Here is a 13,318-nt window from a genome sequence, read left to right on the forward strand (position 1 = left end):
TTACCCGGCACAGGAATTCTAGCCTGCGACCTGCTCTTGAAGCCACACTATGTGACTAGTCCAATTCCGTTTCTGGTCAGTGGTAACCCCCAGCATGTTGAAAGTGAAGGATTCAGCAATGGTAATGCCATTGAATGTCATGATGCAATGGTTAGATTCTGTCTTGCTGGAGATGGTCATTGCCTGGCACTTGTGTGGCGCGAATGTTACTTGCCACTTGTCAGCCCAAGCCTTGATGTTGTCCAGGTCTTGCTGCATTTGGACATGGACTGTTTCAGTTTCTGAGGAGTTGTGAATGGTGCTGAATATTGTGCAATCATCAGCAAACATCCCTACTTCTGACCTTATGATGGAAGGAAGGTCATTGATGAAGCAGCTGAAAATTATTGTGCCTAAGACACTACCCTGAGGAATCCTGCAGTGACGTCCTGGAAATGAGATGATTGGCCTCCATCAACCACAACCATTTTCCTTGGTGCTAGGTATGACTCCAGCCAGTGGAGAGTTTCCTCCTTATTCCCAGTGACTCCAGTTTTGCTAAGGTTCCTTGATGCCACGTTCAGTCAAAAGCTGCCTTCATGTCAAGGGCAGTCACTCTCACCTCAACTCCATGTTTGAACCAAGGCTGTAATGAGGTCAGGAGCTGAGTGACCCTGACGTAACCCAAACTGAACGGTTATTGCTAAGCAAGTGCAGCTTGATAGCACTGTTGATGACCCTTTCCGTTACTTTACTGATGATCAAGAGTAGACTGATGGGGCAGTAATTGGACGGGTTGGATTTGTCCCGCTTTGTGTGTAAAGGACAAAGCTGGGCAATTTTCCACATTGCCGGGTGGATGCCGGTGTTGTAGCTGTACTGGAACAGCTTGGCTAGGGGTGTGGCAAGTTCTGGAGCACAAGTCCTCAGTACTATTGCTGGGATATTGTCAGGGCCCATAGCCTTTGCAGTATCCAGTGCCTTCAGCCGTTTCTTGATATCACGTGGAGCGAATTGAATTGGCTGAAGTCTGGCATGTTTGTTTTTCTCTTATTTTCACTTTCAGTCAGTAGCACACCTGCTCTGGGCACAGCTTTTGTTTCTTTGTTTCTTTTCTTGCCCCATCAACCATCGCCTTTAACCCTGAAATGACCTTCTGTCATTCAGTCTCTCCCGCCCTCCACCCTTTCACGGATCTTTCTTTTGTTCTTGACCCACCAACTCCTTGTTCAAAACCGATTACATCACTAACTTTTCCCAGTTCTGACGAAAGGACATCAGACTGAAATGTTGGGCCGAATCTTCTGAGGAGTGGCAATCACTGTCAGATTGCCGCTTTGCTCCTATCTTTTTACACAGTGCGGGATCTCTGCATTTCTCACCTGGACTTTTGAAACAGGCCTCTTCAGAAATGTAGAAAGCACCTGTTCTCTGAGTCCTGCTTCATAGTGCAGGATCGTGGAGGGAAGGCAAGACAGCTACCCCCCCACCCTCCGCCCCGCTTTATACAGCACCAGCTGCTGTATTTTGGTAAGTCTTCATTCATTAACTCACTGAAAAAGTTTGAGACATTTAAATAGCTTTCAGTGTGGCAGTGAACAAGTATGAGTGAAGTAAGTGCATGCGGCAGATAGGGTGGCAAGGTTGTGGGTGACAGGATGGTAGGTTACAGGGTAGTAGGAATGGTGGAGTGACATGTTGGGTAGGGTGGTGGGTGGCAGGGTGATAGGGTGCGTAGGGTGCCAGGTGAGTAGAGTAGCAGGGTGGGCAGGGTGATAGGTGGCAGGATGGGTTGGGTGGTGAGGTTAGGTCAGGTCAGGTCATTGTGGGAGAATCGGAGGGTTGGGGGATCAGAGTTTCAGGGTGGTTGGAGGATTGGGGGTTGGAGGGGGGTCAGAGGGTTGGGGGAGTCAGAGGCTTGAGGGGTTCAGAAGGTCAGGTGGGGAGTCGGTGAGGGGTTGGGGGGCGGGGCAGTCAGTTGTGTAGTTCTCAGGAGTTAGGTATGGATTTTTTCCTGTCTAACATTTCCTGGGTAACTATTCTGGTAAGTGAGTCAGAACCATTCAAAAAACAAGTTAGAGTCGGAAGTTGAAACTTCCTGGGCAATTCCTGAGTCCTTGTGCTGGGACTTCCGAGGGATCCGCCAGCACATCTTCTAGGATACCTCCAGGGTATGAGCATCCGGAAACCTGAAGATCTGGGTGGTTAACTCTGTTTCTCTCCCCACTGATACAGCGTGACCTGCTGAGTATTTCCAGCATTTTCTGTTTTTATTTCAGATTTCCAGCATCCACAGTATTCTGCTTTTCAATTGTTGTCTAAACGCTATTTCAGTAGGCAACTTATACTTTAAACTACAGAAAAGATCCCTGAATTAACACTTAAATCACTGAAAATCCCCCTCCACGGTTTTACGTTATCTGTCCCTTAAGTGCACACTTCATTCTGCAGGAAAGAGTCCAAAGCTATTCTCAGCTCCTTTTTTTCTCCCAATGGTCGGGAACTTCATTTTAATAAATCTGCATATCATTATAAGCCCTGCTCACTGGAATCATCCCCCCCCAAGCTGGATCATCTGTACATGTTGGTGTGATTGCACACCAACGTGTTTCACAACAGCATTAAAAAGGTGTGCACTTGGTGAGCTACACTTCGAGGGCAACTCGAAGGTGAGTGCACAGTAACATTGTGCAGTGCTCGCGAGGGCGACTTGTTGGACTTCAAGGTTGAGGCGCACACTCAGGTGAGGGCACAGGCAAGTTGCTTTTTCCTGGCTGGCTGGCTGACAGTACAGTGTTGGGGCAAGGGTTACACTGTGTTTGGGGCAAGTTGAGGGTGAGGGCAAGGGCTGCGTTGCAATTGGAGATGAGTTGTTGGGGGGCAAGTGCTGCACTGCAGTTGACGGTAGTGCACAAGCATGTGCTGGGAGGTTGGGGGCGGCACGGAGGGAAGTGACCACACATTAGGGAAACCTTGTATGAAGTGACCATTCCTCCGCAGCTGAGGTCAGGTAGACTGGGGCAAAGGTGGGTGGGGATTCAGGCAGCCATGCAGCGCACTAAACTCTGGCTATCCAAATGGGATGCGTTGAGGGGCCTTCAGACTTAACCAAGACAGGTTCTTGGTACATCCATGCTAACCCACACTTCCCTCTCTTTCATCCTGCAGGAGGAGTACATCAGGAGCATGGAGCCTGGTGATCTAGCTGTATGCCTCATGGCTTATGGAGAGTGAAGACAAAGGATAAGAGAGCGAGGAAGATGCCTAGCTGGGCAGAGGGAAAAACAGTACCCTCAGGAAGAAGGGGCGGCTGGCGTTCCCATGCACACCACTGAAGAGCCACAGAAAGTCATTGCTGGTCAGCACCTAGATAGATCCAGGGTCTATAGATGGCGCTTGTCATTCCTGCAGATGACTGAGAACCAGTGTCACTGAAGAATGCGCATGTCTAGGGAACTGGTTGGTCACATTGGTCATCTGCTGCAGGATTTGGTCAAACAGGGACATGAAAGGCTTCAAGCTGGCCATGAAAGTGACTGCGGCACTAAATTTTTACACCAGTGGCTCCTTTCAGGCCTCCACAGGTGACCTCGCAAGCCACCACATACAAATGCATCCATGACATCACGGATGCCATCTTCGCGAAGGCACACAACTTTTTGCATTTCATTCGGGATCAGGAAAACCAGGAAGCAAGAGTGCTGAGATTTGCGCAGATCTCAGGTTTCCCACAGGTACAGGGTGCCATCAATTGCAGTCATGTGGTACTCAAATATCTATGGCAACAAACAGTCAACTACATCAACTGCAAGGGCTTCCACTCGCTGAATGTTCAGCTGGTGACCACCAGAAACATATCCTACAGGTCTGCACATGATTTCCAGGGATTATTCATGACTCCTACATTCTCAGTAGCTCTCAGATCCTGGGTTCCAGGGTCCACAGAGGTGGCAAGACTGGCTTCTCAGGGACAAGGGCTACCCGCAGAGGACATAGCTGATGACACCTGTGCGGTGGCCTTAGACTGCAGCAGAGTGAAGGTAAAACGAGGTTCATGCTTGCACATTGGTGGAACAAACAATTGGCTGAAAGTGAGGTTCTGGTGCATGGACCGGTCTTGTTGAGCCCTGCAATACAGCCCCAGAGGGTGTCCCACATCGTCGTCACCTGCTGTGTCCTTCACAACCTGGAGCTGCAATAGGGAGTAGAGCTGCCTGAGGAGGAGATGGAGGTCTCCTCTGATGAGGAGGGTGTTGACGGGGATGAGTGTGAGGAGGTCCTCAAAGGTGAGGATGATGGTGATGAGGCCTTCGCACTGGCAAAACAAGGCTACGTGCTCAAGAGACCCTCATAATTGCTAGATTCATGGAGGATGATGATGATATGCAGTGAGGAGACATCATAGATCCTCACATTGCATCTGTAGATGGTTGACTCCTGTCTGGCTGATGGCAGTGCATATACTCTCTGTGATAAGGCTCTTGTCATGGAGACACAGCAGATGCCCATAGTCCTTACATTCCAGGAGTATGATGATGAAATGCAGTTGGGACACTCTATTGATCCTCACATAGCTTATGTGAATATCTGACTCCTGCTTGGTTGATGGCACATCGTTTGTGCTCTGTGAACAGAGTCATATCATGGAGCTGCAGCAGGGAAACATTAACTTCTCCTGATCCTATGTCAGCTTTCGTGAGCTGAACCCTTCAGGACCACACTGTCACCGGGTACAGATGCTGATGAGATGGGGGGCCAGCTACATTTCAAAGGTACTGAGAGCACACAGAGAGATGACGGAACTCTGTGCCACTGGGCCAGGACATTCTGGCAGCAATGACAAGCCCCATCGTGGTGCAGGCTTGACTGATGTGTCCAGTGACTGTGAAGATTTCATCATCAGTGTGCTGGGAAGGTTGCACAGAGCACAGGGAGGAGGCCCTGGACTGAGACACCTGCATTTATCCTGTGCAAGTACCAAGATTTCACATCTGAGTGACATGAGCACTGCTCATCAGATCAAGGAGCAATAGGCAAGGAGAAATTCTTGGGAGTTTATTAACAAAGTGAATATTATGTACAGGTGATTAACACCCATGCCCAGGCTGTGCAACTACAACTTCTTAACCTTCCTAACCCTGCTGCTACGCTCCCCCGACGACCAATGCGGAGGTGGAGGCAGCCTGCTGACTGTGACGCTCTGTCTGTGATGACCTTAACAGGTGTCCTTTGGAGGGCCGAGACCTGGAGGGCACCAGTCTGTTTTCAGGGTACTGCTGTGTGGCAGTGGCACCCTCCTCAGCCTGTGGAGCTAGACTGGCTGGGGTCACAGGAAGAGGGGATTTGGATGGGCTGGACACTCCCGGAGTGACCTGGGTGGATGGCCCTGGGGTATGCACCTGCTGATCCTCCTCCCTATGGGTTCCCAAGGGCCCCTGGTTGACTCCTTGAGGAGAAAGGGTAGTTAGAGTGAGAGCGGGCTGCCTTGCACCTCTCTTGCTTTGACACTGTTGGAGGCCAACTATGGCATCAACAATGGAGTTTAGCCCACGCAGCAGTGCAGGACTGATGTGCTGGACCAAGGTTTCCATGGCAGCTGCTATCCTACGAGTGTTAACCTCGGTGTGTTGGCATGCTAGCGCTATCACCTCAGCCTGAAGGTGGATGGAATCCTCCATCATGTCTTGCAATCTGAGGAGCGCAGCAAATATCTCTTCCTGATGTTCCCGACTTTGCCTTTGTAGCTCCAGCAACTGTGACATGACCGAGTCCAGAAGCTCATCATCTGACTCAGAATCAGCAGATTTCTGGCCTCCAGCAGTCCTCCGAGTGCCGGAAGCCTGGGATGTCCTTGCCGCCACTTGCTGTGGGTGAGACAGTGCGATGCACTCACCAGATTGTGACTCTGAGGCTACTCTAAACCTAGGTCCCACTGGGGTGTGTGTCTCTGTGCTGGTGGAGGGCCTGGGTCTTCAATGACAGTTTCAGCATATTCCTCTTCTGAGATGTCTTCAAGGCTCGAGTCGATGACCTAGAGATTCGTGGACTCCATCAACTGTTTGCCAGACATGCCTGTGAAAGCAAGGAGAGATAATCAGTACATGGCAGTGGCCTGTGAAACAGGACACATCACTCACAGCACAGTTGTCCAATGGATATTGCACTGCTGGATCTCCTCACTTGGTTGAGCACCACCGAACTCACCATCAGCACAGGAATGTCCAGATCTTCGCCAGCCAGCTAGATGGCTCTATTTTCAAAGTCGTTAAGGACCTTGATGTCAGGCATTCCTCCATCATCTGTGGCCTCTCCCTCTTGTTGTGTGCCAGCTTATCTTGCATGAGTACAGATGGAGAGAGTGTAAGCAAGATGCCTGCCAAGCCAGATGATAAGTATGCCTGGCATCTATGAATGGTGAGTGGTGCCATGGATGGGATAGGATAATGAAGGTGTGCATGGGAGTAAATGGTGATGTCCCTCGAACTGGCAGTGAGATCCCTGTGAATGTGTGATGGGCTTGTGAGTGTGTGAGTTAAAAGTGATGAGAAGAGTGACTTACCCTAGCAGAACAGAGGAGGTCATTCATCCTCTTTCGGCACTGGGTGGCTGTCCTCTTTGGTAGGGCGTTGGTGCTGACCACTGCCTCCTATGCTGGATTTGTCACCTTGCTTGCTGGCCTTTGCCCAAAATGGGGGTAGAGGACATTGTAGTGGGCCTCCACTGCATCCAATAGGTGCCTGAGGGAGGCATTGGTAAATCCAGGGCAGCATGTTTCCTCCCTTTGGTAGCCATGACTTTGTAGCAGCTTCCTATCCCTTGAAGAGTACTAGTTCTTTGCAGGGGTGGGCCTTTAAATATGGCGCCTGATTTTGTGACAGCCTGATGTGATGGTGGGGCGAGCAAATGAGAGGCTACCCCGCCAGCGACCCAGCCTGTTTCCCAGGAATGCTGGGAATTCTTCTTCCAGCCCACTACTGCACTTAGTGAAAATCTGGGACGCTTCCGCCAAAGTGACCTCTCCTTTTTTTCCCTTCTGAGAAGCTTGAAATGTTAAAAGTACATTGTCAAAACATGTTTGCTTTCATATTCCCCACTTGTGTAAATGAGTTCATGAGCTATTTCATTTTTTTTCTGTGAAATACAGTTGTTTTCTTTTGTGTTACTTTGTCTTACTTTTCAATTGTTAAAATTTAATTGTTAAAAATCAAGCTATTTTAAACCACACTTTTTGTGCATCTGTCCAAATGTTAGATAAAAGTTTGCATTCTTAAGAAATCTCCATATACAATACTGGCATCAGTGCCTCCTGTTTATTTGCTTTTCATGGAATCTCACACCACAGCAAGTGGCTATTTGGGCTCTCATGCCTGTGCCGTCTCTTTGAAAGAGTTACTATTACTCCCACTCTTTCCCCATACCCCTGAAAAATTTTCTGCTCAGTTGCTTGTTCTTGGCACTCCCTTCCTGCCTTATTGTAAGACAATTTCAGTTCATTTGAACTTTTATGGCTTCAGCTGCTTCCACCATAATAACCATTTATTTTGGAGGATCAATTGTTTGTTTCTCACAAGTGCCATGGACTCATATGATTGCCTCTAACTTTAAGCAGAAATCAGTGATTCCATCCACTCACCAAAATTGCAGGTGTCCGCAAAGTTCTTCATCCTAACAATTTGAGCAGTTTATTCTCAACTCCCTTGATTTCTGTTATTGAACATGTATTTTTCATACACAACGTTCTTCCTTGCCTTGGAGAAGTGCTTGAATTTTTCCAGAACTTTCTGTATTTTATTTTCATCATCCATGGTGCCTCATACAACTGTTATACTTCACCAACAGTCACAGTAAGGAATGGCTTTACCCTGAAGCCGATATTCTCTGGAACTCTTGCTTGCATTAGCAACGCAGCTTCACAATTCTCTCAACTTTGTTTGAACCTCTTGAGTTCTGGGCTGTTTTGTTTAGTCGGAAACTGCATTTCAGGTGGCAGTAATCCAAAAGCAGCCAACGGATCACATGTTTGTGTTTACTACCGTGTTATTGTTCAGGATTAATCAACTATTTGCAGGATATGCAACTTTACTGTGGTGCCTCAGCTGTCATTTCATGAGAGTTGTAAAATAACATTTCTATCATGAAAAAGATAAATTGAATGATTAACAAATCAGGTCACTTAACTGACTGATGCATCATTGATTTTTGTAAGTTTGAATGCCTTTAAAAATGTGTTGTCCAGAGTCCTGCCCCTGTATTAGAAATCCTGGACCTGACTTTTGCTGCATCCTAAGTCTCTAGCTGAAGAGGATGAAGTTAAATTGCAAGCGACTAGAATGCAACAATATTACACCGGGATGTTAAGCTGGTGGACTACAACTTCCAAATGGTCCCAAATAATTTAAGGCTACTTCTTTCCCTCCTTACTCCATAATGGGAAGGGATGGGGCAAATGGAAAGTTATGTCTTTGTGAATGGCCAGCTTCATTGTCAATTGCAAAAAAAAAATCAATTGATTTAAAGACATATCACATCCTAATTTTATGATTGCAGAAATGAAAATTGTTTCTCATGGGCAAAGCTTTTTGATTGGAAATCAGACCGAGAAAATAACAATTGTTCCCTATGTTCCAGTGCTATTAAATAGGTAGGCACTTATTTTATGAGGTTCTGTGATTTTAAGTTTAAAATTCTCTATCCTGCTATCTTCCCTGTTGTGTTGTATTTCCTGGAGTCACTTGTTGTATCTCATTTTTGACCAGATGTGCTCTGCTCACTACTTATTTTCCTGTTCTCCTTCCTCTGCAATTCTCACTTCCCTGGACCTCTCCACTGCTGCACTCTACCCCCTTACATCCCCTTCTGTGCTGTTCCCTGCCAACCTCCATCCCACATCCCCAGCTGGGCATTGCTCCCATTTCCCCTGGGCTCCTCTTTCCTACTGTACTTTGTTCCTGAACCTTGCTGTGCCATGCTATTCTCTTTGGGTCTATCCTACGTCATTGTACACCATTCAAATGATATGATGCTACACATCACAACTGCACTCCAAATTGAAACTAATCACTGAACAATGACACAGGACACGAACCTTATATCATTTATGTATTTTTCCCTGACAAAGTTTCTTCAAATGGAGTTAAAAAATTTGTGCTTTGCATTGATTTGATATTTGTGCACCAAAAATAAATTCTCCATTCCCTTTAAAGTACAGTGTTTCTGACAACGGCCTCCCTAGCATATTCTTGCTTTCATTGGTGATAGTTTTGCTTTTGTTGAATGGGTTGGGCAGCAGGGGGCATACAAAAAGCACGGTGTATATGATAGGGCCCAGCGCAGCTCAGTCCCCTCTGTGCACCCAAACACGTTGAGTCAGTATTATCCTGACATTGTGGAGCAAAACCGGCCAATGTAACGGCAGGATTTTAAATTTAGATAGCATGGGCCCTGATAACACATGCATTATCCACTCTTGAAGAAAGAAGCATGAAACAGCATAGTGGGTCCTGCAATAAAGTTACTTAAAAGGACCAAACAAGTTAAATTTTTGGAGCTTTTTCCTATTGGCAAGTGCCTGAGGATATATTGCAGTATTTTTGGAGGTACTTTCTCCATTTCCAAGGAATATTGATGCTCCTCTGACAGGGATAGATGAGTAGGTAACTAGTTCCCATAATGGTTGCAACACATATGGGGGCGGCAGTGCGAGTGCCTTTGGGTCTGCAGTACGACAGGAAGATGGAGCAGAAGCTCTGGAGAGAGCAAACTCTGTGCCATATCCTCTTGCTCCTTGACAGTGACAGGAAGATGCCTGACAGGCCAGCCATTGCCCCCAGCATCTTGGTGTGCATGCCCAGTCAGCATCTCCCTGTATGTTTCCATATTGAGATTTTCATCTGAATCCTTTGCAGCAGTATTCACCTGCCATCTTGCCCTCCAATGAGGCAGCCTGGTTGCAGCCCACTTGTGCCTGTTATACACCACATGCTGATCTCAACTATATGATAGCTTCCAAAGTAAATGCAGTGCCATTAACTGGTGCTTGTGAGTGTCAGATTAATTGATGGAGTTTTCTCATTGGTGGCATACTGTTGCTATCTTTCCTCTTCCTGAGGCTCCTCTGGATAGGTAGGTGACAGTCTTTGTTACCTGAAAGCAGGAACTCAGAAGGGGAAGGTTGGCATGAGGGAAGAAAGGTGGGGTGGGAAGGATGAGGTCTAAAGTTACACAATCCGCACCTAGCTTATCATGCCAGTTAGCAGAATGAGAGTATGCTGGATGTTGAGAAGGGGAATAAGGCAGGAAGATGCCATCATGTTCAAATGTTCTCAGTACCATCAGATGCTGCAGGCCCTGTCACAGCCAGCTTCATAATGCTGAGAGCCATCTCCTCTGCAGAGCTCAGGAAATGTACGTGTCCTCAAAGTATCAGACATCTGACATCCAGCATGGCATGAGCAGAAATTTTCTCTAATTAAATTTTGGGGAGACTCAAGGCCTTGCTTTCGGCCCCCTCTCTAACTCCATTCCCCAGCTACTGACTCCCTCTCCCTGGAATCCGTCTGAGATTAAGGCAGTCTGTTCACAACCTTGGTGTCACAGTTGATCCCAAGATGAGCTTCGAACCTCATTTTCATGCTACCATTAAGACCGTCTATTTCCACCTCCGTAACCTTGTCCAACTTTGCCCCATCTCAGCTCAGCTGCTGCCGAAACCCTCATTCACACCTTTGTTAACTCTAGATTTGATTATTCTAATGTATTCCTGGCTGGTCTCCCACATTCTACCCTACGTAAACTTGAGGTCATCCAAAACTCTACTACCTATGACTTAACTCACATCAGGTCCTGCTGTGCTATCACTTCTGTGCTCGCTGACCTACACTGGCTCCCGGTCAAGCAACATCTTGATTTTAAAATTTTCATCCTTCATCTTAAATCCCTCCATGGCCTTGCCCCTCCCTATCTCTGTAATTTCCCCCAGCTCGACAACCCTCTGAAATATCTGCACTCCTCTAATTCTGCCCTCTTGCATATCTCCAATCATAATTGCTCCACCAATGGTGGCTGTACTTTCAGTTGCCTCGGTCCCAAGCTCTGGAATTTCCTCCCTACACCACTCCGCCTCTCTATCTCTCTTTTCTCCTTTATGACACACCTTACCTCTTTGATTAACCTTTTGGTCACCCAACCCAGTATCTCGTTATGTAGCTCGGTATCCTACTTTGTTTTGTAATGCTTCTGTGAAGTGCCTTGGGATGCTTCATTATGTTAAAGGTGCTATATTAATGTAAGTTGTTGTTGTTTTCCTTGTCCCCCTCCTGGTTCTCCTCTGTTTCATTCTAATGTACACCATCTTGTCCTGCAAAAGAGAGGGCAGAATGTCAGCAGTTGTGTAGCACTGTGTTTGGGTGATGTGCCTGTCATAGCTGAACAGCTAGGGGTATGTGGAGGAATTGAGAGGTGGGTGTGAGGATGGCAGCATTAGAAAGTGTGTGAGGGTGAGGTGGGGTATCTAAATGTTAGGCATGAATCCTGAGTGCCAATGAGTGCTGCTATGTGACTGATGAGGGTGTGGAGCATTGAACAGTGTGTGGGAGGTTGGTGTAGTGGGAGGTGCCAAGTGAAGATGCATAAAGTGACAATGACCACGTACGTATCTTCATTAGATCTCCATGGCACTGCTGCCAGGTCCTTGGGTTCAGACTCCAGAAATTGACCTTCCTGGCCACCTGCTCCTCCTCCCTTTTGAGGGTGGTCCTTGAGAGTCTCTTGGCCTCTTGCTGGACCATGGCATCTCTCCTCTTTCCCACCTCCACCCATCAATGCCTTTAGTGCTGCACCCATCAGTTTGGATTCCTCTATCTTCCCTGCTGTTCAATTTGGAAGGATTTCCATTGCAGTTTGCCTTTAAGTGGCAGCCTGCCTTTAATAAGAACAGGCTCCCTGCAGCAGATGATCTGCTACAATCCTGCCAGTACCACCACTCACTGCCTGCAGTGCTTGTAAGCAATGTTAAGAAGGACAAAGCAGCACTGGATACTTAGGAATCATTCAAATGAGATAGGTAGATGTATTTTATGCTTTACCCGCCTTGATCTGAATGGGTGTGGGAACACTGCAAATCGCGGCTCCCGTGCCCAAAAATCGGGGCACCTTTTGTGAATAGCCAGTAATGCTGCAAGACATTTAAAAAAAAATTTGGTGTTGTAGGCACTGCTACACTCTGTGAATTGTAGTTTTCTACCTTGTTGAGTTTCTGCATATTGCATTCAGAGTGTTGTATCAGAGCTCCATGAACTTAAGCAGGTTTCTCAGAGAGGAAGTGTCTCTGTTGGAAAAAGGAGACATGTCAAAAATACAAAATGCAACTGTATAATAAAGTTTATTAATTTCTTTGTAAATGTTGCAATTTTTAAATTTGTAATTTTTAGTATCAGGCTTCTTTGTGAGACGAAAGGTTTTTCAAAGAACTATCTTGAGCAATTTCAACAGTTGTGACTCTTCCTTTTCATTGGTTTCCTAACTGCTTTTATTAATGATTGGTAGTTTACGTTCCCACTTTTGTACTTGCCGACTGGTGCATTTTGCCTCTGTTTAATTTTGTTTTATTGAATTTTATGAAAATCTTATTGAAGCTGATCAGGTATTTACGGGTATATGCAAGCATGGCATACACTTTCAAATGTGACTCTCTGAAGTTTGACTTTTAGATACATAAATAAATTGGAAATTGTGAACTGAGGAATCATAAAAGAAAAATACTTACATTGATATTTATGCCCTGAGACCCAATGCTCTACAAAGAATTATTTTTGAAGTGCTGCAGTGTAAGAAAACTTGACAGCTAATTGCAGGATAGTGCCAGTTCCTCCAGGCACGTTTTTTTATTTGGTCAGTCGGGTGTCTGGCTTGTGAAGGGACCTATTATGTTAACACTTTCCAAATCAATCTAGAAGGACATCTAAACCCACCGTCAGAAATGTAAGATGTGCATTTCAGTGGCTTCATAGTGTTACAACTGGGATGGGAGAAGTGCGCAGTTTGACTAGCCCCACTATTCCACAGGTCGTACCATTAGTTTAAAAGTTTGATTCACTCACCTAATTGGCTGTTACCCAGAATAAAAGAGACTTTAACCAGGCTCCTTTCAATAAAGGTGGTGGCATAGAGGTATTGTCAGCAGACTATTATTCCAGACACGCAGAGTAATGGTCTGGGGACCTGGATTCAAATCCCACCATGGCAGGTGGTGAAAATTGAATTCAATAAAAATCTGGAGTTTGCATGCAGCTTTTGCCAGATTGTTGTAAAAACCCATCTAATTCACTAATGCCCTTAAGGG

Source organism: Carcharodon carcharias, chromosome 4 (assembly GCF_017639515.1).
Source record: "Carcharodon carcharias isolate sCarCar2 chromosome 4, sCarCar2.pri, whole genome shotgun sequence".
NCBI lineage: Eukaryota > Metazoa > Chordata > Chondrichthyes > Lamniformes > Lamnidae > Carcharodon > Carcharodon carcharias.